Source organism: Leopardus geoffroyi, chromosome E2, assembly GCF_018350155.1.
Source record: "Leopardus geoffroyi isolate Oge1 chromosome E2, O.geoffroyi_Oge1_pat1.0, whole genome shotgun sequence".
Classification (NCBI taxonomy): Eukaryota; Metazoa; Chordata; class Mammalia; order Carnivora; family Felidae; genus Leopardus; species Leopardus geoffroyi.
Window position 1 is genome coordinate 34,795,538 of NC_059335.1, and position 26,358 is coordinate 34,821,895.

General features: G+C 51.9%; 1 protein-coding gene and 1 long non-coding RNA gene across 6 annotated transcripts in view; one reads left to right on the forward strand and one right to left on the reverse strand.

The window, feature by feature from the left end:
- The window catches only part of KIFC3 (kinesin family member C3), a 77,881-nt gene that overhangs the window by 39,966 nt on the left and 11,557 nt on the right, over positions 1-26,358 (reverse strand). For 4 of the 5 annotated variants that reach the window (XM_045442904.1, XM_045442902.1, XM_045442900.1 and 1 more), the window contains exon 1: positions 3,356-3,491. The exons of the other annotated variant lie outside the window; for it this stretch is intronic. The gene's annotated coding sequence lies outside the window, so the exon portion shown is untranslated. Of the gene's footprint in view, positions 1-3,355; positions 3,492-26,358 lie in introns of those variants that run through there. 5 annotated transcript variants of the gene reach the window in all.
- On the forward strand, positions 1,120-5,438 carry LOC123579223. Its single transcript, XR_006702685.1, has 2 exons — positions 1,120-1,581; positions 4,629-5,438. It is a non-coding gene; the product is annotated as an uncharacterized LOC123579223 (long non-coding RNA).

A 26,358-nucleotide genomic window follows, 5' to 3' on the forward strand; every position in this document is an offset into this window, starting at 1 on the left:
ACTTGGCAGGCAGTAAGAGGCAAAGATTCATTCCTTCTTCATTTAATAATTATTTATCTGGTGTCTGCTGTGTGTCAGACACCTACCAGGGGTCCTCTTTGATCTGGAGAGATGGGGCCTCAAAGCTCCCTGTCAGGAGGGTGGTAAGCACTTCAACAAACCTTCACAATCAGAACAGGAATGCAGGGAAGCACCAGGTGGTATGGGAGAACGGGGGGCATGGGGTGGGGAGCACTGGTCTGGATAGAAAGCCCCGGAAGTCCCTCATGAACTGAGCAATAGACAAGACAGACTTTTAAGCATTCACTACACGAGTCTTTATGGAGCACCTATCGTGTGGCAAAGCAGCTGTGAGGGCATTTAAAGTACCAAGCTACAGTCCCAGACTCAGACAGTGATGCCGTTAACAGAAGAAGTCAAGTCAGCTCAGGGAGGTGATGTGGAATTTGCTTTTGGTTTTAAAATGGGAGTTTCAGGCACCCGGGGACTGCCTAATGGTGCCACTTGGGCCGCAGACTGCTTTCTACCAGACAGTAAAGATTATCTGGTTGATCGGTGTCCACTCCCCTGACCCTGGATGGCTCCCCAGGGTGGGGCCCACAGAACGATCATCTATCTGTGCAGTCCCATACCACCCAGCCTGGAGCTGCAGCAACACCCACACTAAGCTCCGGGCAGTGGCTTGATGGGTGAATGCCCTGAAATAAATGCAGACAGAAGCTCGGGCTGCATCTTGGAAAAAAACAAGGAGACTCGGAGGTGAGAGGCTACTGGGCGTCCCAATGCCACAGGTGAGGATACAATCACTAAAGGTGATACTAGAGGTAACCAGAGCTCACTCTGGGTGGTAAGGAAAGCTGGAGAAGGAAGGTCAGAGGTGACAACAGCACCAGGCAGGTGCAGAGTCCTCAGACGTGACTGGATGGTGAGTGGGAAGGAGGGGATGGTCAGTTTCCAGTGAGTGACGCCACAGAGAGCTCAAACTGGAAGAAAGCGGCTGGGGCTCTTGAAGGGAGCATATCAGTGGAGCAGGGCAGAGGGCAGGCCTGGGAAGGCCCAAGAGGTGGGCGGGGCTAAAGGAAGCCGCCACTTCCTTCTTTTTGGGGAAGTTTGGCTAGGATGAGGAGGACAGGCTGAATTCAGAGAATGTGGTATTGAGAATAGGAGAGATCTGAGCATGCTGGGTCAACAGAGCCAGGAACAACCGGAGCACGGAGAGACAAAGAAGAGTTCAGGGCTGGGTGGCAGAAGATCTGGTGACCGAAGGTCACAGAGCTGAGCTCTGGAAGAATGCCAGGCTCCTGGACTGAGGAAGACAACTTGGAGGAAGCTCCTGGGTACAGTGTTACTGGACTATGGTCCACAGGACAGGGCAGACACTAATTCAAATATGTGCACCGGATCCCACTGAGGAAAATGGATGTGGACCAGTGTGGAGTGGAAGGAACCAGGGGGAACAGCCAGATGTCCTTTGCTCCAGATTGCTTGGCATGGAGCTGGGCACACGACCAATGCTGAGGACCAGCTGCAACGGGCAAGGAGGGAGAGAGGCTCCACCTACATGCCAAAGCCACCGGATAGGTGAGATGGGCATTGAAGGTCGATTCCACGGGTGAGGGAGAAGACTTTTAAGGAGATCCTCTAAGTCTGAGGGGTGGGGACAGGAGGAGACAATATTGCTGTGGCTTTCTGGAAGGGAAGTCAGAGGAGCAGCCAGGAAGATATCAGGAAGAAAGAGGAAGGGTGTGTGCAAGATCCTGAAGAGGAAAAAGCAGCTGAATTTAGCAGCCAGAAGGGTGGGAAGGTCAAAAGTATCCAGGGCTCAAATAAGCCCAAGGCTGGGGGCTTCTACCAACTTAGGACTCACGGGGTGGGGCAATGGGGACAAGTAGTGGAGTGGCTATGACCAAAAACTGGTTCAGACCCAGCTTGGCCACTTGGTAGATGTGTGACCTTGGGAGAATTACTTTGCCTCTCCATGTCTTACTATCTCCATCTGAAAATGGGGAGAACTCCACCTTATAGGGTTGGTATGAGAATTAGACAAAGCATATATAAAGTGTTCAGAACAATACTGGCATATACAAGGAACTGAAAATCTTTATTTTTCAGTGATCTCCCTCTCTCCAGGGATGAGTGAATGCAGGGGGGCTGGCTTGGAGAGAGGAACAGATTTGCCCCTCTTTGTTTAGGCTATGGCAGTAGAGTGCAGCCCCCACTGCCCCCAGACCAGGGATATTGCAATGATTGAGGGACAGATTTGACAACTGCCCAGATACTGCTGCTGGGGAGGGCTTAGTCTCTCTGGGGGAAAAGGTCAGGAAGATTGGACAGAGGCTGGGCCCTCCCCTGCACACAGTCACACGTCCTGGGTTTTCCGGGACAACACAGACTTCAAAACCTCGGCTCCATAAGGACAGCAGAACTCATCACCCTATGTCCCTAAAGTCCAGTCACTGCAAATACAGCCCCATTCTGAGGCTGCATTCCTTGCAAATGACTCTCTCTGGCCAAGGAGACAGCTACTTTATCAAGGGCATGGGGAGTGTGCCTGGGCAAGGAGAGGTGCTCACTCAGCCTCAGGGCTGGGGAAGGTGAAAGGTCAGGGACAGCTGACCCACAACCTTGAGACAGATACGTTGGGGACTGGGGGAGTACTTGAGAATTTAAATACAGCTTCCTCTTTAAAATCTTCCAGGACCAGGCCCTTCACTGCGCCAGAGTTCTGCTCTAACTCACAACAGGGGGTTGAAGGAGGTGGCTTCTGGCTTGCTCTCCCTACTGGGATCCCCTAGGCTGCTGCTGTCAGTAGCTCAATTCCCTACTGCCCAGGAGGGCACTGGCCCAGGCCCTCCTGCCAACCTCAGGCTGGCCTGCCCTCCCCCTGCCCTTCCAGGGGGGAAAGCGAACTGCCCAGGGAACGTACATGGTGGGAGGGCTGGAAACTGCAGCCTTCAAGAGATCCTTGGGGGTACAGGAGGATCTCTGTAAAGGGAGGGGGGTGCGCGGACGGGACACGCGGTTCCCGCGGTAGGTTCCGGCTCTCTTGGGCCAAAGAGATTGGAAGGGGGGCGGGGGGGGGGGGGTCCCGAGGCTGCTCGGACCCCAAGGGCCGTGCTTCCTCAGGCCGTGCTGTGGGCAAGGTCCTCGGCTCCGGCTGGACGGCGCGGGGGGCGGCTGGCGACTGCGCAGGGCTGGTTCTCCGGCACCCGGCCTTCCCCGCGCCCCGCAGCGGGTCCGGGCAGGGGAGGGGGTCCTGCGGACAAGGCGGGCCCGGACGCGGCGCCCGGAATAGCGGACCGGGCGGACCCCGAGAGCCCAGCCCGCCCCCCGCCCGCCAGGGTCCCCGACTCACCGGCCTGGCGGAGGCAGGATCCCGGCGTCGCCGCAGAGCCCGGGGCTCGGCCCGACCCGGCCCGCCGGCGGGAGGCAGCTCCACGCCGCCGCCTCCTCGGCCCGCCCCGCTCCCGCCCCTCCCGCACACTTTCCACAGGAAATGATTAACTCGGGCCGCGGCGCGTTCCCATGGCAACCGGCTCTTTCCCAGGCGGGGGTCGGCGGCGCGCGCGCGCGCGCTCCCGCTCACTCTCCCGCGCGTGCTCACATTCACACGCGCGGCCGCCCACTCGGCGGCTGCCTCTCCGCTCCGCCCGGATGTTCCCGCCCGGCCCCGGGGTCCCCCACGCCCGGCACACATTAGTGCACACGTGCGCGCACACCCACTGGTGCACACGGAGCGTCATACGTGCTTGTGCTTTCGTGTATGGGCTCTCGTAAGCCAGTACACACCTCCCTTATACATGCCTTCACACATGCTCTAGTCCGCACACACGCACACATTCAGTTCTCACACACGTCCCCACGCTAGTCCTACATACGTGCTTTTGCAGGTAAACTTCCACTCCGACACGCGCACATCTGCTAACCCTCGTACGGAACTTTCGCACACACTCGTTACTACTCACACGTAGGCTTCTCCCGTGCTGCCCTTCACAAACTCCCATACGCGAGCACGTTTTCTTGACATTCTAACACACACGCTTTCACACATGCTCTCACACACTCTAGATGGTACATGTGTACACTTCCACGTTCTTATTCACTTTACACACCCACTCACGTTATGGTCTGGCGCTCAGACTGATGCCTTCCCACAAATGGTCTGCTTGCTCCTTAGTGCACATATCTCCTTCCTGCTCACATACGTTCTCTAACACTGTAACATACACATCCTTTTAAACCTGAGTCCACGCTTTCATACACACTTCTCACACTCGGGTTAGCATGCATGGGTACGCATGCGTGTCACACGTTACCACTCCTGTTCATGCACACATGCTCTCACTAGTTCTAGTAAGGATACACATGCCTGTTGCCTCCCCAGCCACAGCACCACCCCCAAATTAACGTCTTCCAGTGCTTAAGATTTTTCAAAGTAAAATATTCCTTTGAGCTCCAGTGAAAACACGTCCAGAATGCAACCACTCAGGAGCAGGCAGCGGCTCCCAGGGTAGCCCAGAAGTCCCTCCTTATGTCTCAGAAGAAGCACAGGGGAGGCCAGGGAGCCGGCCAGCCAAGGAGAGACAGCTGACCCAGAGGAGCTATTCTGTTCTTTGTCTCCCAAACAGAGGCGGCATTTTACTCCAGAGTCTGCAGCAGTATTCTCCCTCCAGGGTGCAGAAGGAGGAGAAAGAAGCTCAGAAACCAGCCCAGTGCAGGCTGATGGTTCTGCAGATAATCGGCAAAGGGTGGGCAACTTGGCTCTTTCCTGCTTCTCAGGTCATGGCCCAAGAGGTGCAAGGAGGATTGGAGTGGGGCATTCAGATCAAGGAGAGTTCTATCTCCTGCCGCTCCAGGCACTGGGCTGGCAGTCAAGAATCTCAGCCGGAAACATAGCCAAGGTCCTGGGCCTCAGATTGTTTTGGATGCCAGAATAGGACACTCACAATCCCCCTACTGGAAGTGGGCTAATGTGTGTTTTATTTTCTGAGACACCCAAGTAAAGGCCCAGAAGAGGATAAATGTCACTCTCCTGGAATGGTTCCTTGGAGAGTTACAGATTTCCAACTAAGAACCCCAGATAACCTCCCAATAGGAGAGAAGGCTGTAATTTGAGAATTACCTTCTCTGAACCCCCTGCCTGCTCTCCAGACAAGAGTGGTCAGGGGGACTGCAGGGTTGGATGAGGGCAGCATTTCTCTAGAATCCTGACTAAGTATCTCCCTTTGCTACAGTCTCTATTATTCGACTGAACAAGGTTGTTTGTCTTTAAAGTCCTCATATGAAACTGGAGGCCTTGTCTTACTTGCAGGCTGGTACAGTGACATTAACTGCAGGTTCCTTCCGACAAAGCCAAAGACAGATTTTTAAATTAATAATAACATTTATTGTTCGTTTTCTCTGATTGCAAAAGTAATAAATGTTCATTGTAACCATAATCCCACCCCCTGGAGATAAGTGCTGCCAACATTTTAGTAGTCTTTTTTTTTTTTTTGTATGCACATAATAGCTACCATTTATCCAAAGCTAACACTGTGCCAGGCACTGGGCTAAGCTCTTTATAAACAAGACCCCATTTAACCCTGACCACCCTAGGAGGTGGACACCATTATATCCCCAGTTTTCAGGAGAGGAAACTGAGCCTCTACTAGTTCATTCACAAACCCAGTGTGTGACAGAGCTCATAGGATAAATGTACCTTACACACATAGGTATGTGTGTATGTATAATACATAGTACACACAAATAATACTATGATATGTAATGAGTTTCAGATATCAGATGCAAGTTTATTAAGATCAAAGCACCAAAGAAAAAAGAAAATTGAGGTATTAGATGGACACATTTTTGGAATGCTCACAAAACTCTGACTTGAAATGTAAAAGCAAATTGCTTTATGATTGTTGGAATTTAGTTTAAAATATAAAATGTTACCAAGAACTACATACCAATGACTTCAAGGTCATTTCTATGCCAGAAACTTCACTGATGCCTTGATATGGAGGCTGCTAACTCTCTCCTGGCCACAGGGAAGGTAGAGATTTGCCAGAAACCTGGCCATCCCAATGCTGAGGTCCTGAACCCAGGAGTGAGGACTTTTCGGTTCAGCCTTCGGCCTTGACCTCCTGCCCACCTTCTGGCAGAAATATAGAAACATAGGAAGGGCCACACAAGACGCAGTAGGCAAAATACAGCAGGTCCATATTCGTATCCACCCTGCCCTCCAGCCGGGGGACGGCAGCACCATCTCTGTGTTCAAAGAGCCCGAAACTCCTTCACTCTCAGGCCTGTGTCTGAGACGTAGCCAGGAGCCCAAGACCTCTACACCCAGAGGGAAGTAAAGAGGGGGAATAACATGGATTGGGTTTGATCTGGTTCTCACAGTAAGCTAGAATAAAGCCCACCTAAGATTTACATGATTTTCCAGTTTTTTTTGCAAATTTTTTTTCAACGTTTATTTATTTTTTTTTTTTGCGACAGAGAGAGACAGCGCATGAACGGGGGAGGGGCAGAGAGAGAGGGAGACACAGAATCGGAAACAGGCTCCAGGCTCTGAGCCATCAGCCCCGAGCCCGACGCGGGGCTCGAACTCACGGACCGCGAGATCGTGACCTGGCTGAAGTCGGACGCTTAACTGACTGCGCCACCCAGGCGCCCCATGATTTTCCAGTTTTAATGATTGACCTTGAGATTCAATCACCTCCAGGCCTTTGCAATGCTGTTCTCCCTGCTGGGAAGACCTCTCTCCTTCCACCGACTCCCACCTGCCTCCACCCACCTGGCTGACTCCTGCTTGTTCAAGTCCTTCAAGCTTAGAGGTCACGCTCTTTGACCCTCCCAGGCAGTATATCTCCTGACTGCCCATCCCCCCACCACACCACTACCCTGGATTATAATGGCCTCTTTTGTCTACACTGCTCTGGAAGGACAGGGCCCTTTCCTGACTTGATCCAAGGAAAACCCCTACAGTGCCTGGTATCACGTAAATTTTCGTTGACTACGTAAATAGATTACATATAATTCAGAGGGAAAGAACAGGTACTTTAAAGCATTTGCAAACAGACTTTCTTCTTGTGTAAGTTAATGATAATTCTTATCAAAAGGAGATAAGAGATAAATCCTTAAACAATTATTTCAATGTGGTCAATAAGGAGCACCCTGCAGTTATGAAAAGTATATATCCTTGCACGATTCTGGGTAACAGTTTCTTGAAGTTGAAGAGCAACATTCTAGAGTTAGGAGTCAAATATTTAAGCAGTCCTGACTCAATTAGCCACTGTTTTGAAGCCACATGTTCCAATGCTCCTGAAAGAGTTTGTTATGGACAGCGCAGAAAGAGCTGGGGAGGAATCCCACGGAGGATCCCATGGGTTCTGAACCCAGCCCTGCAATCATGAGTTTGACTCCCAGCTGCAGGACTTGGCACCTTAACCTCTGAGCATATTGGGGGGTGGGGGTGGGGGGAAGGGAGGGCTCGGCTCTTGGCTCACACCTGCCAGCTTTCAGGAAGCCACGCTCCTCAGTGGACATGAAGGGGTGGGGGCTGGGACAACCCTTGGCTGGTCTGTAAGTTCCCGTCGTTCTCATCTGCTACACACTAAGCTCTAGGCACTAGATGCTCAATAGACACTTGAACAATTGGTACCTTTCTCTCTCCTCTCCCTTCCAGCTCCCTCTGTGCACCGCCCCCTCCCCCATCCCTGCCCAAGGGTGCCTTCTTTCTAAAAGCTGTATTAACAGAGGAAACAGTTCCCCTATTTACAAAAGTCTCTGCAGGGAACCAAGCAACTCTTCCCTCAATAAAACCACCTTGCCCTAGAATGTCTAGACAGTGACTACCTTTCTGCATTTGCCAGGGAGATTGAACCCAGCAGTGCTTCCTTGGGCTCTCAGGTGAGGGAAAACTGAAACCTCTTCCTGACCTGAGAAAAAATTTGGCAGATACCTCTCCTGGCACTCCAGGGTGATAAGCAAACAGAGGGGTTTTTTTTTTCCGTTATCATTTCCTGTAGTCAAAAAAATGAGAGGAATGCAAACACTGAGAAGATATGTACTCATGCGCCAGGTAATAAAAAGATTTAGCAAGAATGGCCATGAGAGATCAGCCCTGCCCCTGCCCCTGCCCCTGCCCCTGCCCCTCCTCCCTGAGTCTGCGCATCCTGCCTGCCCGCCATCCAGAAGCTGCCTGGTCTTCCTCACCCAAACGTTCCCCGCCACCCCCCCAACCCCTGACCCCGCTTCGCTTTTTGCTCCTAAATCATTCTAGCTCCTTGTTCGAAGCCAAGGCATGCATTATTAACATCGTTCCCACTTTTTTTTCAGCTTCTCCATTCATTTTTACCCATCTGCTGCAAATTCTAGGTGGCTGGCATTTTTTTTAACTTCATTTTTTTTCCCCAGCACAAATGTGGTAGAAATCAAGAGTGGAAGGAAAAAAAAAAAAAAAAAAAGAAAAAGAAAAAGAAAAAAAACAGATCCCACCACCCTTATCTTATTGTCATTGGCCCAGGTTTTGTTTTCAGTATTTGACCTTGAGCAGACATTATTTCCCTATTAAGGAGAGACGTGTAGGAAAATGGTTGAACCTGGGTTTAGGGGTCAGGTAGTCCTGGGTTTGAACCCTGGCTCAATCACTTCCTCTGTGCCTCAGTTTCTTCCTGTGACAATGGAAGTAGCCCTGATACCTAACCCTGTGTGTGGATCGTTGTAAGAGGTAAACATGTGCCCGCATCTGGCACATGTTCAGTAATCCACAAACACTAGCTCAGGTATAGGGGGAGGTAAAGTGTGAATGCAATTTTCTACTTCGCCTTTTCTCACTTAAAATCATATAATAAGCATTTTCCGAGTTATTTGTTTCTACTATGTCCTGCTCTTTTCTGAACTGCATGCTCCAGACTGAGGATAAAGCCAGGTCCCGTCAACTTTGGGATCCCAGTATCTGGGGACACGCCCAGTGCTCAGTAAAAATGACTGGAAAGAATAATCATTTTCCTTTTCTTTCCTTCTTTCTTTTTTTAAAGTAATCTCTACACCCAATGTAGGGATCAAACTCACCACACCAAGATCAAGAGTCACATGCTCTACCGATTGAGCCAGCCAGACACCTGGAAAGAACAATCATTTTAAATGACTGCATAATATTCCCTGAATGGCTGTGCCCCAACTGAGCTGATCATTCTGTGAGGTCAGATATGTGAGTAGCTCCCAAATGTTCACTTGCATAAACAGCCTTGCTGTTGACATCTCCCTACGCGCAGCCTGTTCATTCCCAGGGGAAGGGGTGTTGTTAATTTCATAAACGCTTTCTGAATAAAGAATCTGAGCATTTTTTTACACATTCTAAACATGTTGCCAGATTGCCATCAGACGGGGCCGTACCAAATTTACACTTTACGCTGTCGTTGGTAGCAATTCTGACGAGAACTATTCCTTACGCTAATTTACAGTTTTTCTCCTGGATCTGAGATTCCGGCCCCGGCTGGTTCCCCTGTGCAGCATGAGACATATAAAAAGATGTCTGAATGATGGCTGTCAAGAGGGGAGGAGTGTCTGCTTTGTTTGCCAATGTTGCTGTCTGCTGGGCTGGGCCGGGTGGGGCTGGGAGCACTGAGTCAGTGCACCCTCTCCCTGCCTGCTTTTTGGCCCCCAGACACCTGCCCAGGTGGGTCTCGGGCCATCCCACAACCCTGGAAGTTTCCCTTCAGGTGACCCTTAGTGTTACTAAGGTTATCCCTGCTCTGACACCAGCCGGGCACTTCTCTGTAGCTTCTTACAGTAAGTCAGTCTGTCACTCCTGGAAAGAGAATCCCTCAAGAGGCTCTGGGATCTGCAGTCAGCTTTCCATTCCTGGGGGTGGGGGGGTGGGGGGGGGGGACACAGAGCAGCCTCCAGGTAAGGGAAGCCGTGTGCTCTGCAGCCACAGCTCCGGACCACCCAGTCAGTCCCTTGGCACTGCGGGCATCGCTCGCCCAGGTTCTGCGGCAGCCCCGAGGCCTCCCCTCCCGCCCCCCCACTTTGGTCCTCGCCTCTGGGGGTGGCCCTTGTTTGCAAACAGCCACAGGAAGTTTTGACGCTGCTGATTAACCAGACTCCCACGGCTCTGCATTCTTAGTCATCGTGGCAAGTCTCAACCTTCTGCCTGCCCCTCCGACATCACCAGCTTCAGGTGACAGTGACGGCGAAGAAATGACTAGGAGCTCGCTAGTTTCAGTGGCCTTCATCCGTCATCTTAGGGATGGGGGGGTGGGGGAGGGGGGAGAGAGAACCTCCACCCATCCCAAACAACTGGAATGCACGCAGGGCCTGGAATGCCACAGCGGGAATTTAATCTAAATTGATTCGGTCTGCCTGTGCTGAGAGACAGCTATGTGTTATGAAAATGAAAACCACAGGCCCAAAATGCAGTCACTTGTGTCAGAGGCCCTGTATCAGTACACCAAGACCTAAACTTGATCTGACTACAGTTTCCACTCCCTGACCCCCAAGAATGTAATCTGTAACCAGGCAATATAGGAATTTCCTGGTCAGCACTAGATTTGCTGATAGACCCTTTCCGGACACCTTAGAAAGGTGACCTTGCCTAACACTGCATTGTTTGCTAATAATTTCCTCTTTTCTCATTCCCTCTCTGCCTTTAAAAACCTTTCTGGTCTGTAGCTCAACAGGGTTCGTTTCCATTTTCTAGTTGGGATGCTGCCTGATTCACCAATCATTAAATATTTGATCTTTAAATTTATTCAGATGAATTTTGTTCTTTATTTATATTTTTTAAAATATTTTTTTAAGTTTATTTATTTTGAGAGAGAGCGAGAGCAGGGGAGGGGCAGAGAGAGAGAGAGAGAGAGAGAGAGAGAGAATCCCAAGCAGGCTCCGCACTGTCAGCCCAGAGCCTGATGCGGGACTCAAACCCACGAACCGCAAGATCATGACCTGAGCCCAAGTCAGACGCTTAACCGACCGAGACACCCAGTTGCCCCGAATTTTGTTTTTTAACAGTGCCATGCACTGGGCTGAACTCTTTACAGGAAAGATTGCCTTCGGTTTCATTTAATCCTCTCAACAACACAGGCAATGTTATCATCCCATTTTATAGTTGGAGAAACTGAGGTACTATGTTTTAAGAATGGCTAGGGGGAGGCCCATGCATGAGTAGGGGGCAGCTGTGGGGAGATGGCTTTGGGCGCTGCAAAAGGCAGGTACTCCGGGGCAGGAGCCCTTGTTCCCAACCACTGAGGGACCTTGGGCAGATTTCTTCCCCTGCTCTGGCTCTCATGTCACTCCCTGGATAAATGGGAAGGGTGGGCTCGTGACCTTTCCAGCACCAATGCCATGAGGGAGTGAGTGGGCAAGATGGAAGGGATGACTCCAAGATTCTACCCGCAGAAGGCCTGGGCCAAGGGAGGGGTCATTCCAGCCTGGTTCCGGCTTCACTGTTTACCAGTCACTTCACAAATAAGTGCCAGTAAGGAGTAAGGAGATTAGTGGTTAGGGGCGGGGGTGGGGATGGGGAGTGACTGCTAATGGGGTTCCTTTTGGGGGTGATGAAATGTTCTGTAATTAGATTACGGTGATGGTTGCACACCCTGCGAATATGCAAAAACCGCTGCATTGTACACTTTAAATGGGTGAATGTTATGGTATGTTAATTATATCCCAGTAAAGCTGTTTAAGAGAGAAAGGAAGAAAGGAAAGTAGGAAGGAAGGAAAGGAAAGAGGAGGGCAGGAGGGAGGGAGGAAGGAGACCCGCATAGAGGTTGGGCCAGAGCTGTCTTTGGGATTTACCTCCTGGGAGTGGGACCCTCGGCACCCAGCCCTTCCCCGGTTCTCTCTCCTCCAAGCACCCACGCTCCAGACCCTGGGGAGGGTGTCTGTGAAGAAGACACCCAAGTGGCAGGAGGTGGCTCCAGGTTCTAACTGGAAGTGTCAGGAGCTCCTGCTGTCCTTGAAGGCCGAAGGACCCATGAACGAAAGAGCAGGCGCAGAGCTGGAGGAATAGGGGAAGAAGGGTGGGGATGCCAAGAAAATGGGTGAAAGCCAATGCAGAGGGAGGTGTCACGGAAGAGGCCCTGAGCTGGGGCACAGTGTTGCTCCGGTCGGGAGGGCCCAGACACAGACCCCGGCTGGGAAACGTGGGGCCGGCCAGGGGCTCTCTCTCGGTTGCTTGGAACCCTTGTGGTGCACCAGCAAGCGAGCACAAGAGACACCTGCGCTCCCGGGCACCACCTGCCCCCCACCCTGCAAACCGGCACCGCTGTCTTCTGCTTGGCAGAAGTGGCCAACAGTTGGATGCAGCTGTCCCAGAGGCAACGGCAGCCCAGACTTGACCCCGAGCCGGGGGCACAGGTGCAGGGGACCCAAAATGAGGGCAAAATTGGTCCGTAAGAGGCAGGAGCCCAATCCACTCCTGCTGTTAGGGCAGCTTGCTGTTGAAAAGGGAGACGCCCAGAGGGTCTGGGAGCCACGGCCTCCCTCCCGGTGGAAATCTCCAAAGGCAGATGACCTTGCAGGCGCCTCTCCCAGACAGACCTCCCCCGGCTCACATCCTCTTTATGTGAGCCTCCTGGGGCAAATGGCACTGGATGGCCGCTGCCATCTGGGCGGGGCACCCCTCACCCGGATGGGCTCAGTCCTCTGCAGTGGGCTTCATCACAGGGAGGAGACCTGAATGCTCCCTCGGCATAAAAGCCATGCTGGGCCTGGCATACAGGCCGAGGGGGAATATACCCCAGCCCTGGGCTGAGGGCCCTTGCCTGCTTCTTCCTACTAAGGGGTGCATTGCTATCGGCCCCACTCTGTACCTTTGACCCCAGGCGGCTGGCTCCAGAGTCCAGGTCTTGAACCACTGCACCATACTGCCTCTCAAGGGTGCTGTCAGTGTGCTTTTGGTCACCTGTGTTAATTCTCAGCATGCGTTCAAGGCTCTTTATCATCCATTGCAGCTGACCTGCTCAGCCCTCTTTCTCATCGATCCCCCCAAGGCGGCTCTCTCTGTTCCTCGAGTTTACCGTGTGTCTATGCCTTTCACCTTTGTACCTCCATGATGACAGCCCAGTGGAAATATCACCTCCATGGCGCCTTCCTGACACTACCCAGTCAGAATTCCCCCAGGACCACCGAACCTTCCCTTAACACACTTGGTGCACTGGGTCGGAGCTTGTGGGGAACTTATCAGGATCCTCCTTTGGGCATGGAGCTCCTATGCTGTGTGACCTTAATAAGGCATCTGATGTCTCTGAGCCTCGTTGTCCTCATAAATGGCAGCCGTAATAATAATAAATATCATGATTTCTTAAGCACTATTATGATCGGGGCATTATGTGCTAAGTACTTTATGTACATGATCTCATTTAATCCTTCCAGCACCCTAGGAAGTAGGTACTGTTGCCTCATTTTACAGATGCAGAAACCATCACTGTTGTTAGGATTACCACCACTAACATTATTGCCATTCTTTGTCCCGAAGCCAAGCATGAAACAGATACTCAAATCCTGATCCTTAAGTTCAAATGTGGTGAAAACGGGAGGGGACTTGAATAGAAAAAGAGTTCCAGAGGAAACAGTGCCCTCCAAGCGCTCCAGAGTGCTCAGCCCAGCCCTGTCCCGGCTGGGATGATTCCATCTTTGGAGGCTGACGCCAGCAAATGGTTGAGGCTGGGGACCTGGGGTGGGTGGCCTGTTTTCACTTCTGCCATCAGCCCTGCCTTTACAGACAGAAACAGACCCTGCTCAAACCCGCCCTGCAGTGTTCGGAGCCCCTTGGTGAACAGGCCTCCCGGGTGGATGGTGACTGAGGCTCTGAGGGTCCTGGGAGGTTGACCGGGGGCAGAATTCTGCATACGTCTATAACTAAAATAGCTTCAGGGTTGGTTTTGCCAGTTCAAGGAATGCCCCATGTCTTCGTGCCCCAAGCTCTAAACACCCCAGTGAATTCTAGGACCCCCACACCCCCCACCATTTCTCAGAAGCCCTAGGGGCTACTTTGCAAGGATCTTTGCCATTCACCCCCACCGGCTGAGCTGGGACCACATCAGTGGTCCTGGCCTGACTGTTCAACCTGAACATCTGAACCCCCTCACCAGGGAAGCTGGGGCCACCCCCAAAGGGGTGCTGCTGCCTCTTGACATTGGAAACACCAGGTCCAAAAGTAAAAGCGAAGCACACTTCTGAGAAACACTCCATTCGTGGCAGGGAAGAGGAGAGAATGGTCCGCAGTCTCAACTATGCCTGGCCTGGTTTGTCCCACAGTAAGGCTGCCTGGGTTCATGGCGTCGCAATGTTCTGGCTTCCCAGAAACACCCCCAAAACCCCCACGCTCCTTTCTTTGCCACTGCCCCACCCGGGCACACAGGCAGTGCTGGGCACCCAGATTAAGTCCGTGTCCTGTGGTGAGCTCTGCCCCGGGGCCCCTGCATCCATGTGATAGACTCAGCCGGGCTACCCCTGCCCAGCAGACTGGCTTTTCATCCTTGAACTTCACCTGGGGTGGTCAGGACTCCTGTGCCTTTTTCTCCCTGAGGCTTCCTAGGCCCTGATGTAAATTATTGGACACAAACAGGAAGGATGTGGTCAGACTCTGTCACCGGCCATTTGACCTGCTCCTAATAGTCATTCACAAATGTGCCTGGTGCCGTTGGGCAGAGGGGAGGGAGGGCGCCCGCCTCTTCCAATAGCTCCTCATGTCCTCAAAACATCCCCATTTACAGCAAACAGAGGCCCTAAAAGATAAAGTGGCCAGTTCAAAGAAAGTGCCAGAACCAAGCATCCAGGCCACTTCTCTCCCCTGCCCACTCTTACCTGAAACCCAAACCCAGACCCAGAGGCCATGACAGGTCCCCAGGGAAGGCGGGGCCCTCCCTCAGTTTCTTCAGAAGGAGGCCTCAGAAGACCCACCTCCGTCGTCGAACAGAAGCTGGGCAGGAGGCAAGGGTTCTGCCTACACAGGGGAAACTCTGGGCTCAGTGAGTCACAGCTGACATTCCTCGTCTACGCGTTACAAAACCACAACGGGCTGTGGAGTGACAGCCGGCTGCTCAGGCTGTCGGAGGAATGCTGTTGCCAGACAGGTTTATGAGGCATCTGCCGAGATGGGCTCCAGAAACCAGACCTGGGCTCTTGCCACACCAGGCGGCTCCCAGGAGGCCACAGCCACGGGGCAGCCACCACCCCTCCCCACAACAAGGGCTCATGGAGACCCACCCCCAAACCTCAGCATAACCCCCGAGATTCATGGGAGCCAGCCACCGTCCCCACAGGCAGCCACCCCATCCAGGCAAAGGCTTTCGGGGACCGTGGCCTGGACAACCACCCCACCCTCACCCCTATCAAGACTGGAGGGCAGAAGGGTGGCAGGACTCTCCCCCAACCAAGTCTGTAGCCATCACAGAACCCACCTTGAACCATTACTACAGAGATGATAAGAATGTTAACAATAATACGTGTCCCTATGCCCGGTACCGCACTGAACACTTTTTCTGGATTATCGCGTATATGGATTTCCGGTGGCTGCTGTAACAAATTACCACAACCCGGGTCTATGTGGTGTTCTCCTCTTTGTGTGTCTGTATTCTTTGTCGAAATTTCCCTTTTCTAATAAAAGACATCAGTCAAATTGGATTAGGGCTCATTCTAATCTACTATGAGCTCATCTTAACTCGATAACCTCTGCAGAAAGACCCTATTTGTAAATAAGGTCACATTCACAGGTTCCAAGTGGACATGAATTTGTAGGAGACACTATTCAACCCAGTACATCACCTGTGATTCTCCCAACAACCCCATCTTACAGGTAATAAAACTAAGGCTCAGAGAGGTTGAGCAACTTGCCCAAGGTCACACAGCCAGGAATGGAACGCAGTCTCTCTGATTCTACAACTCACACTATATTGTGCCAGACATCCTCATCACCATCTCCTCATGGGGGCCTAGTGGTTCAGTGGCCACAAAGCTTCTCCTGGCCATCGTCATGTTTTCCTCTCACCAGATCTTGAGGGCCTGTTACAGCATATGGAAATGGAAACTCCATTAGTTAACTTGACCAAGGTCACACAGCTAACGAGTAGCAGATTTTCGGACCCCAGGCCCAGCACTCCCTGTTACATAGGCTCCAAATGGGGGTCTCACGGGAACATTCCAAAGCTCTGCCACGCCAGTCAAGGCCATTTGCCTAGCGTGATCAATGCCCATTCTGTGTTTACTTCAGCTACACTTACCAAGCCCATAAAAGGTATTGTAAATCTGCGGCTTAAATTCACCTCCTCAGGTTTCACCCCTCGTCCCAGACTGCTGTCTGCCAGCAGCAAGGCCAGCTGTTCAAGCGGTTACCAAGCAGAGGCAAACCGGGTCAAGACCGCAGAAGGAGCTCACAGCCCACAGGTAAGCCGTGGAGCCCCGCCGCAGCAAGAGATACAGTGGGCACCGTCCCTCCAGTCGTTCCCAGACAGGAGGGGTCACGACACAGACACAGCCCACCGTTGGCCCGGCTGCAGGCACAGTGCAGCACTTTCCGCTAATCCTCACAAACGCCCCACAAAGTAGGCTCTGTTGGTTCCCCCACTTTCCCGGAGGAGGAGACTGAGGCTCCGAGGAAGCTCACTCTGCTGGCGAGTGGCCAAGCCAGGACTTGGTCCCAGGCCTCTGAGTCCAGAGCCCCAGTCTTGATCTCTGCAGAAAGTGCGCTCAGGGACCGTCCAGGGCTGCGAGCATGACCACTGATGGGGGAGCACCTTAGAACATGCAAGGGATGTGGGGGTGGGGGGCACTGGAGGAGGATTTGAAAGAGGAAAGGCAGACTGAGGACCAGCAGCCGGGGGAGCCAGTGCGCTCCGGGCCATGCAGGGCAAGGGGGTGGGGGGGGGACACAAAGTGGTGCAGGCCGGAAGGCAGGACCCTGGAGGACCTCTCCTCTGATCCACCACGAGAGCCAGAGAGGTCCTAACATGAAAAGCTAGACCACATCACCTTCCGCCTTTAATGCCCCAGTGGCTTCCCATGTTGCTCACAACAGAATCCAAACTCTTTCCTGTGGTCAACGAGGCTCTGCAGGGCTGGCTCCAATGACCTCCTTCAGCTCAACTCAGTTCTTGCTGTTTAGGCTTCCTTCTTGTTCCCCAAGCATGCCACCAGGCCTTCGCATTTACTGTTCCCTCTGCCTAGAACACCATTCCACCAACTTGGTGCATGCTAACTCCTCACCCTCAGAATCTCAGCTCTGCTGTGCCCTCCTCACCGTGCCTTCCCTGGCCACCAATCCAGTATCAATGGTCCCCAGTTATCATCTATCTAATCCCCGCCTCTCCGATTATCTTTCCTTCAGAGCACTTTCCCTAACCTGCAGTTGTCCTGTTTATTTATTGTCCGCTCCTTAATTATCTTCCTTCAAAAAGGTAAAGACTTTGTCTTTTCCCCTGCTTCCCCCAGCACCTAGCACAGTGCCTCCCACAATAGCGGGTGCTCAGTAGGTATTTGTTGAATAAATAAATGCTTGAATTCAACAGAGATACAGAGTCACAGATGGATCACCCAAAGAAAGCCTGGGAAAAGACCAGGCCAGCAGCTGAGATGGCCCTTGAGCGGCCCATGAGGCCGAGGCCTGAGTGGAAGCCGCTGGGGAAATCGGGGAGAGGTGAGGAGTGTATGAGCCACGAGGGACTGCCTGGCCACAAACAAGGGCAGAAACAGGCAGAAAGGAGGCTGTTTTCTCAACAGCCGTGCAGACCAGAACTTGTGGCCAACCAGTGGGCAGATGAGACCACGAAGAGTCTGGTAAGAAAAGTTACTTGTTAGGGTGACAAACAAAAAGTAGGTCCCAACGCATCCTGCACACTTTCACTCACTCATTCCTTCATTCATTCATGAGTATCAAACACCTGTCAGGTGCCACCAGTGAGGAGAGCTGCTCTGGGGGTGGGGGGCAGTGGCGTCAGGGACAGGGATAGGGTAAAGGATGCCTGGGGCTGCCAGAGGGACTTCCTGGAGGAGAGTGACCAGACCCCCTGAGAGGATGCTCTGCCTCAGGCTGCAGCTCTGAGCAGAGGCAGAGGCAGGAAGGGGAGCCATGTGACCCTCTGCTGCTCCAGGTATAGCCACAGACACGGAGACCTGACCAGGGAGGGCTCCTTAGTCCACGTCCTCCTCCAGCCCATAACATAACTTGGATGAGGGGGCAGGGGCGGTTAGACTCAAAGGTGAACTTTCATCCCATAATCCTCTGCACTCATTTGCATGCAATCTCTCCAAGGCTCCTAAAGCTAATTGCCACCTTGCATCTTACAGGCCCGGGGGAAGTACAAGGGTCATCCTTCTTATCTCCATAGGTGCTTGGGGGAGGGTTCCAGGTAGGGGATGGTTGGAGATCTTACAATAATTTGCTGACCTCATTGCTCCAGAAGTTAAACAAAAACAACATCTGCAAATAAAGACCAAGAAAATTCCCCCAGGGCACAGTGGCCCAGTGGTTAGGAAAATGGGCTCTGGGGTTAAAATCAGGGCCCACCTCTTGCTGGTTGAATGACCTCAGGAGAGCCCCCAAACCTCCTTGAGCCCGTTTCCTTGGTGCAAAATGGGGATATAACCGTTGTCTCTCAAAGGGCTGTTGAAGAGATGAATGACTACGATGTGTGTGAGAGCCTGGTGTGGTAGCACTTACTAGGAGCGAATTATGGGCCAGGCATTGCTAGAAGAGCCTTCATTCTGTAAAGAAACTGGCCTAGCCTCCCCCAAAAGGTCAATGTCATGAAATACAAAGAAAAACTCAGGAACCGTTCTTTTTTTTTTTTAATATTTAAAAAAAATTTTTCTTTCATTCTATTTTAAAGTTTATTTTTGAGAGAGAGAGAGAGAGAATGAAAGCACAAACAAGGGAGGGGCAGAGGGAAAGGGAGAGAGAGAATCTCAAGTGGGACTTGATCTCACGAACTGTGAGATGATGACCTGAGCAGAAATCAAGAGGCAGACGCTTAACTGACTGAGCCCCTCAGGGGCCCCAGGAACCATTCGAGTCAAAGGAGACTGAAGGGACATGGCAGCTATAGGCAAGACCCGAGCTTGATTTCCTTTTGCCATAAAGGGCATTATGGGGACAATTGACAATCGACAATTGACATTAGATAGTAGAATTATCTTCAGCAGTAATTGGCTGCTTGTGACCATCATACAGTGGTTAGAAAAGAGAATTTCTGGGTTTTAGGAAATATATACTGAAGTATCATGTCTGCAACTTATTCTTAAATTTCAGAGACAGAGAGGGCGCCTGGCTGGCTAGTTGGGTAAGTGTCCAACTTCAGCTCAGGTCATGATCTCGCAGTTCATGGGTTTGAGCCCTCATCGGGCCCTCAGTTGTCGGCACAGAGCCCCTTTCGGATCCTCTGTCCTCCTCCCTCTCTGTCTCTCCCCGGCTTCCGCTCTCTCTCTCTCAAAAATAAATAAACATAAAAAAAACTTTAATCTCAGAGAAAGGGAGAAAAGATATAGCAAATGTAAAATGTTAACACTCATGGGATCTAGGTGGAGGGTATCTCAGAATTGTTTGTATTTTTCTTGCAATTTTTCTGTAAAATGTCTACTTATGAAAGGGAAAGAAGAAGAAATGCATGGTCCTTGCCTTCGGAAGGATGCAAAGTTCTGGCATAGTCCCCTGCCAGAGGGGAGCATGTCTCTCTGGTGACAGCCTTCCGGGGAGGGTGATCCCCTGTCCGGGATGGCTCGGGACTGTCCTGGCTTTAGCCCTGAATGTCTTGCATCCTGGGAAATCCCTCAGTCCTGTGTGAACTGTGATGGGGGGTGGGGGGGGGTCACCCTATTTCTGGGCCAACATGTGGGTGAATACTGCGGACGCAAGGTGAGCTTCTGTGGGTCCAGTGAGCCTCCCTGCAGAAGTGGGGGGCCCTGCGGGCATAGCTGCTGTGAGCGAACACAAGACAGGCCAGACATCTCATCTCACTCAGCAAGAGCTGGGTCCAAGACTTACAGGCAAATAAAGTTTTGCCTCACAACAAGATCTCAAAGTGGTCAAGCGGCCCTTTGCCTGGATCACAACTGAGGCCCCAAGAGTAAATTGGAGCCTATGGTGAGGCCAGCCCTGCCCCACTGACGCCTCCTGACCAGGACCTCACTCAGCCTCAGGCAAATAGTTAACCTGCATCTGAAGCCTACTCAGCTGTCACTGTGACCAACTGGAACCCAACTTGTGAAGGATGGATGGATGTCCTTAGTCTGAGCTCTGGCTCTGTCAACAGGGCACTTCATGGCTGAGGAATGTGGCCTACAGCACCACTCACCCCGGCCCAGCCTGCCTGGCAGGTTGATGACTGCCTGGGGCCGGGCCCTTGGGCACGCAGGTGACCTCTGGGGACGTTCCCCCTGAGTGAGGTGGGGCAAGGCACCAGAGTCAGTCCTCAAGAGTCACTGCACAGTCCCCTCCTCCCTGTCCTTCCCCAACAGATACTGAGCGTCTGCACTGTGGCCTCCCAGCCTCAGAGGGCTCTGAGACAGGTGAATGGAGTTTGCACACCAGCTTTGAGCTCCATCCATGAAAGCCTCGATGCTGTGATAATGACAAGGATACGAGCTTGCACGCAGCAGGCCGTTAAACACCGTGCAAGGGAGACGCCACTGCGGAGCCAGCTGTGAATCAAGCTTTGACCTCGGCCACCTTCTTAATTTAGAGAAGCAGCAGCTGCCCACCCAAATTAGCTGCCCCCTGTCCGGTCTCGGTTCCGCCATTCACATGCCTCTCTCCACTCAGGGTCTTTTGCAAGCCAAGTTGGCATGTTGCCCTGTGGGGCTGTTTTCTTGTTTGACTGCCTTAATGCCACACGAGTCTAGACAGTACAAATTCTGGTGAAAAGCAAGACTCCCCCTCACCCCTGACCTCTGTCCCCCGATCTGCCCCCTCTGAGACAATCATGGCAACCAGTGGCTGGCAGATCCTTGCCAGAGATAGACCCCATACATAAGCTCCCACAGATGTTAGCACAGCACACATATCACTCTGCGTGCAGGAAAAAAAGCACGCATACTTTGCTTTTCTTACCTAACCCTCTTGGAGAGCCCTTTACATCGCACAGAGACTTGTCCCCCAAAGGCTGTGTATCTTTCAAAGGGTGAATGGACCCAGTTGACTTAACCAGTCTCTGTTGATGGATAATTGAGCTATTTCTAATCTTTTAGATTACAATGCTTCCAAAAGGAATGTCCTCCTGGATGGATCTTTGCTCTCACAAGTAGTCGTAGGTATTCCTAAAAGTGGAACTGCTAGCGTTTTAAAATTTTGGGTAGGAACCCTCAACCCCTTGGAGAATCTAAGGAAAAATAAGACACCTCTCTCCAGAAAAAAATCTATGCAATTTTTTTTTGCATTGAATTTCTGGAAGGAAGCTCACAGACTCCACATTAAGAAGTCTTGGTGTAGGGGAGGGGTGCCTGGGTGGCTCAATGGGTTGGTTGAGCATCCGACTCTTGATTTCTGCTCTTGTCATGATCTCGTGATTCGTGAGTTTGAGTCCCGCATCAGGCACTGAGCTGACAGCACAGAGCCTGCTTGGGATTTGGGATTCTCTCTCTCCCTCTCTCAAAAAAATGAATAAAAGAAGAAGAGGAGGAAGAGGAGGAGGAAGAGGGGGAGGAGGAGGAGGAGGAGAAATCTTGGGTTAGGGAAAAGAATGCATGTAAGAAAATTGCATCTGACCACCACCTCTGTGTGTGTGTGCGTGTGCGTGTGTGCTTTGATTCGGTCATTAAACAGGAAGCAACCAGTTTGTTCTGCTGACAGTCACAGAGACAGCTAGCACAATTCAGTTCAGATTCCAGAAGTCAGATTCTTTATCACGCTCCATCCACCACGGTACATACCTCTCACGGTTGTCGTTATGCTCCTTGACCTCAGATTTCTAGAATGTGGCTGTTGAGCAGGAGTGTTGGGCTGGGGCTGTTCCTCACAGTGGCCCACTGAGGCGCTGGGGCCCCGGGGCTTCCTGCTGACCCTGCCTGCAGCTGCCGCCTCAGGGCTGTGAAACCAGACCCTGCGTCTGGAAGGCTCGGGAGCTCACACGCTCAGTTAGGTATTAATATTTTATGGCGGCAGCCAATAAGGACTCCGGGTAACAAAAGTGTCTTCGGGAAAGCACTATACAGAGAGCACATTGTCTGTCATTCGGGGTCCACATCAGAAGAAAGGGAGTCCACGAGAGAAAATCTATAAGGAAGCAGAACTGAGAACAGCCTATGGATGGTTGGTCTAATGTCAACAGGCTCAGGGTCTGATTTTGGTACCCTTGGGAGACAGGAGCTTCCCTAGGGCAGTGGCCACGGGCCACATCTTGGTGTCCAGCTGGCTCTAAGCCTGAGGACACTACCCACAGTGAAGACATAGCAAGTGCTAAAGCCAGAGAGCCTGGCTGACGGTCTCCTGGGCCACTCACCTCTCATGGGGCCATATCCACAAATCTAGAGCAGAACCCAAGAGCCACCCAGTGCCTGACACGGAGGAGATACTCAAAACCTATTGTCCCTTCCCTTCCTTCCCCCTTCGCTCAAAGTTCCTGGAGTTCACCATGGTTGGATCCCCTATATTCCCTGAGCTACGAACCTTCCTGTGGACACAGAACATGTCTCTTACACTTTAGAGAGGAAGAAACTGGAAACTCCCACTCCTGGAAAACTTCATGTAAGTTCTAGAAAGTTCCATCCTGAATGCTAAAGCCTTCAGGCCTTAGCTAAAAGGCTAAAGCCTCAGTGGCTTGTGTACCAAGAAAAAAAATACCTACCATCTACTGGGCACTCACTAGATCCCAGGTAGCAATGTAAGCATCTTAGATGTGTTAACTCATTTATCCCTCCTAATAACCTCTCAAGGTAAACTCTAGGAATATCTCATTTTTCAGGTAAGGAAACTGAGGCACAAAAAGGTGAAGTACTTGCCCGATGTCACACTACTGGCAAGCAGTGGGGCCGACCGCTTTGCCCACGGACCCCTCAGGGGCTTTCCTGTGAGCAGACTCTGAAGGAGAATGGAGGAGAAAGCAGCTTCCTGTCCCTGCCGTCTCCCCATTACTTTCATCCTCGTGACGGATTCCCCACATAAGCCTGTCACTGAGCAAGTGCTTTACCTGCATCATCTCATGTCACCTTCGCAATTGCCCTGTGACGTAGGAAGCGTGGCCATGTCCCTCTCCCCGGTGAGGAAGCTGACACGAAGCGACCTGCCCAGCAGCTCCGTGCTAGAGCCAGGGATCCGTCCCGGGGCTGCGCCATCTCGAAAGGCCAGGCCCTCGCTGGGCACCGCACAAGGCAGCCCACGTGCAGACGTGGCCACGAGGAGATGGAGTGAGCGGGGCAATGGCCAAGGAGGCATCGTGGGCGGCGGGAGGGAGGTTTGTGGCAAAGCCTTCTCCGTGTCTCTGCCAAGAAGATGTGCTAGTCATTGTCTACCTGAGGGTGGCACCCTGAACAGACAGCCTCGGGTGGGGCCCGGTGCCTCTGGGCTGGGGTCCAAGCCTGGGTTCTTGTCCCAGCTCTGCCCGGACAGATCCAGCCTCTTCGTGGGTCTAGGTGGAGGGCAGGCTCTGCCGACCCTTCCGGCCCTAATACTTGGTGATGCAGGAGTGGGAAGCAGGGCGGACGGCATCAACCCTTACCCACAGTGACCTTTTAGCAAATGCCTGCGGAACAGGCCCCTCCCCAGGGTAGTTACTCAGCACCCCTCCACAGCAAGCACCTCTGAGCACTAACCAGATGCCAGGTGCCATAGGGCAAGCTCCACGCAAGCTCCTCGCTATGGATTAAAGCACTGTCGCTACACCCATTTTATGGATGAGGAAACCGAGACTTAGGAAAGTCAAACGGCTTGCTCAAGGTCACCACAAACCTAGTAAGCCCAAGGCCGACTTATCCACTAGGAGCAGTGGGCACCATGCTCAGGGCCCGCGGGACTTTTAGGCGGCCCATGAAAATATTTTAATTTCAGTGAAAAATGAGAAGGAAAAAATAAACTTTCAGGATAATGAAAATGTTTTCATATATAACATTAATATATTCATCTTTACGTCAATGTAGTAGCAGATATATTTTTACATTTTTCTTTTCTTTTTTAATGTTTTCTGAAATTTATTTTTGAGTGAGAGAGAGAGAGATAGAGCATGAGCAGGGGAGGGGCAGGGAGAGGGAGCCACAGAATCCGAAGCAGATCCAGGCTCTGAGCTGTCAGCACAGACCCCAATGCAGGGCTTGAACCCACAAACCATGACATCATGACCTGAGCCAAAGTCAGACACCCAACCCACTGAGCCACCCAGGCGCCCCCAGATTTTTCTTTTTAGTGGAGTAAGGGAACCACAAAGGCAAAAGTGCCTGGGACTCACAAAAGTCGTCATGCCACTCTGAGTAAGCAGCACCTGAACCCAAATCTGTTCCCTTCCCAAGGCCAGAGCCCTCAAAGAAATGCCCCAGCCTCTCTCCCAGTGTCAAAGGAGCAGCACACAGGGTGATCCTGGGAGCTGCAGTGTGCACCTGTCCCCGGGAGGCCCTCAGGCAGAATGGCTACTTGGCCATAGACGCTCACCCTGCTGGCCACTCTCCCTGGCGGGCAAACTTCCCCAGCTCAGCTCCTGGCAGGGACTGTAAGAGCAGAGGTGTCACATCTCAGGGGCAGGTCATTCGGGAAGAGAAGGTGAGGAACAATAGAAGTCCCTGGAAGTTCCTGCCTGGGAGAAGCAGGGGAAGAATGACAAAGATCATCCAGAAGAACATTCCAGCTTTTCTTCTTCACCCAACAGAAAATAGTCAACAGCCTGCACCAATGGTAGAAATTGTGTCTTTGAAAGTTCAGGTATAGCCCAGGTAGACAGAGAGCCCTAGTTTTGGAGTCACACAGATCTGGGTTAGGGTCCCTACCCTACCACTTAGTTTGCTGTGTGACCTTGTGAAAATTACTTTACCTCTCTGACTCTGATTTCCCCTCTGGGAAATGGTAATAGTAACAATCCTGCATCCCCAGAGGGTTGCAGTGAGAACAGTCAGATGCTTCCTGTGTAGGAAATGCTTGCTGTATAAAAAAGTGGTTGCAACTAAAAGCCAGAGGAATATTTATTTTGGGGGGAGGAAAAAAATTGATCCCAACATCCCTAGGGCTTTGGGTAATTGGAATGCTGTGGGCTTTCCCAGGACATAGATACATTTAAAGAAGCCACCAAAGCTGCTATTACTGTGAGGTCAGCCTCATTTTCCCTCCAAGTCTTTGAGGGCACCGTTTAAACAGGAGATAGTCACCTTGCTAACAAAAGAAGAGGGTTGTCTCCAATTAAAGTGTCACCAGAGGGGCGCCTGGGTGGCGCAGTCGGTTAAGCGTCCGACTTCAGCCAGGTCACGATCTCGCTGTCTGTGAGTTCGAGCCCCGCATCAGGCTCTGGGCTGATGGCTCAGAGCCTGGAGCCTGTTTCCGATTCTGTGTCTCCCTCTCTCTCTGCCCCTTCCCCGTTCATGCTCTGTCTCTCTCTGTCCCAAAAATAAATAAACGTTGGAAAAAAAAAAAAAATTAAAAAAAAAAAAAAAATAAAGTGTCACCAGAGTCGGAAATTCACCAGCCCTGGTGACTTACGCCACACTTGAGCCTCGCAAGTCCAGGATTACACAATGTCAGGCTGAAACCATGAACTAGAACAGAGGCCTGAGTGATGAGCAGAGCTGAGGGTCCCTTTCGGGTGAGCAGCAGGCGAGCCTGTCTCCCACCAGGCTTGGTGCTATGGTCAGAACCGCATCTGCGCGCGCCAGGCAGGCTGAGCCCCGCTCACCCCACATGGGGCCTTCTCCAAGTGTCCCCGCAGGGCTTGGCTGTAGGCAGCCTCCTCAGGTGACAGCAACCCCCCCCCCCACCCCGAGGGGTGCTTCTCCAATTACCCTTGAACCACCTGGGATGTTGTTAAAGTGCAGCTTAAGATTCAGTGGGGCTTGAGAGTGTGCATCTCTGACAGGCTCCCGGGTGATGCTGATGCATGAGGGCAAGACCTTCCTCTGGGGCTGCCCTCCGTGTGGTTGACCAGGGGACCCTGAGTCATCTGCACTCCAGAGCCAGCTGCACTACTCTAAACTAGATCCTCATGATTTCCCCTTTTTTGCTGGGGGATGGGGTACAAGAGGAATTAAATAGAAACATTTGTGGCGGGATAATTTACTGAATGGCTCATTTTCGTCCTTCCAGAATGCCCACATTCCCACACACCCATTGCAGGTAGCAAGACCCTTTGGAGCTGTCTTGCCGCAGAGATTTTAACTTATTCTTTTATTTTGAAGATTTTTTTTTACATTTATTTATTTTTGAGAGAAAGAGAGACACAGCGTGCACGGGGGAGGGGCAGAGAGAGACAG